This window comes from Pteropus vampyrus, unplaced genomic scaffold (genome assembly GCF_000151845.1).
Source record: "Pteropus vampyrus isolate Shadow unplaced genomic scaffold, Pvam_2.0 Scaffold80, whole genome shotgun sequence".
NCBI classification, from domain to species: domain Eukaryota; kingdom Metazoa; phylum Chordata; class Mammalia; order Chiroptera; family Pteropodidae; genus Pteropus; species Pteropus vampyrus.
Window position 1 is genome coordinate 1,287,613 of NW_011888861.1, and position 1,238 is coordinate 1,288,850.

Sequence of the window (1,238 nt, forward strand, 5' to 3'; positions counted from 1 at the left end):
GGTTTATTTTACTCTCACTCTTAAAAATTGTTAGTTGGATGCAAATTCTTTTCTGTAAATAATTTTAAATATATTGTTTAATGTTATGAGGCATTTATTATCTCTTGTCTATCTAATTTTTATACTATTGTGGATAATCTACTCTTCCTTTAGTTGGCTTTTAAATTTGTTTCTCTTTTTTTAGTAGTCTTTGGTTTCACAATAATGTGTTCGGGTATGGATTTACTTTTATTTATGCTGCTCTAGAGTCATTGGATACATATCTTCAATCAAGGACTTATGTCTTTCATCATTTCTCAAAGATTTTTAACCATTATCTCCTTGCATATTGCCTCTCTCTATTCTTTTTTCTGTAACTCATATTAGCCATGTCTAAAATCACTTATTTAATCTATTATGTCTCTTCATCACTTTTTTCTATTTTCTATCTTTATGATATTCAGTTGTAATTTTAGCAGACCCATATTCCAGTTCACAGATTCTCTCAGCTATTTTAAATCTGTTCTTTAATTTATCTATTGTTTTTAAATTCAATGATTAATGTTTTATTTGTATAACTTCTAACTGGCTTATTTACAATGCCTTATTTCTAGCTCAAGCAACTTGACAATTGGATTTTATGCCTTTAATTATTTTACTTTTTTGGGGAGTTCACTTTTTGATCATTATTTTATCATTTGAAGTTCTTGCAATTCTACCTGTTTAGTCTTGTACATGCTGGATTGATTTCTTTTGTGTTTGGTAATTTTTCATTGTGACCACATCTTTTAGGTGGGGCTTATTATTTCCATGACAATCCTTTGTGTATGAGTTTTGGAAGTGTCTAAGTGTCCTAGAACTATCAGTGGTTCATGACCAGGCTTTGTATTAATTCTCAGCTTGGAGTTTCCCAGGCCATGTGGTAATATCTAACTAAGAAAAAAGTATATCTGAGTTTGTATTTTCATGAGGACTTTTTGTTTGTTTTGCTGAACCTTCTTTGGTTTTTCTTGTTTTTTTTTTCCCCTGTGTCTCTTGGTATATTTCCCTCCTTATCTTCTTTCCCTTATATACTCTCCAAAGAGCCCAATTTTGTAAGATAATTTCTTTTCTAAGTTCCCTTTAGACATAGGAGATGGCCTTACCTTCAGTCATTACATGGGTACTAAAATCTAGCCCCAAGAATACCAAGATAGACCCCTCCCAACAGAGTATACTTATGTCCTACCATTTCGATTTTTAGTCCTTTTTATTTCTGG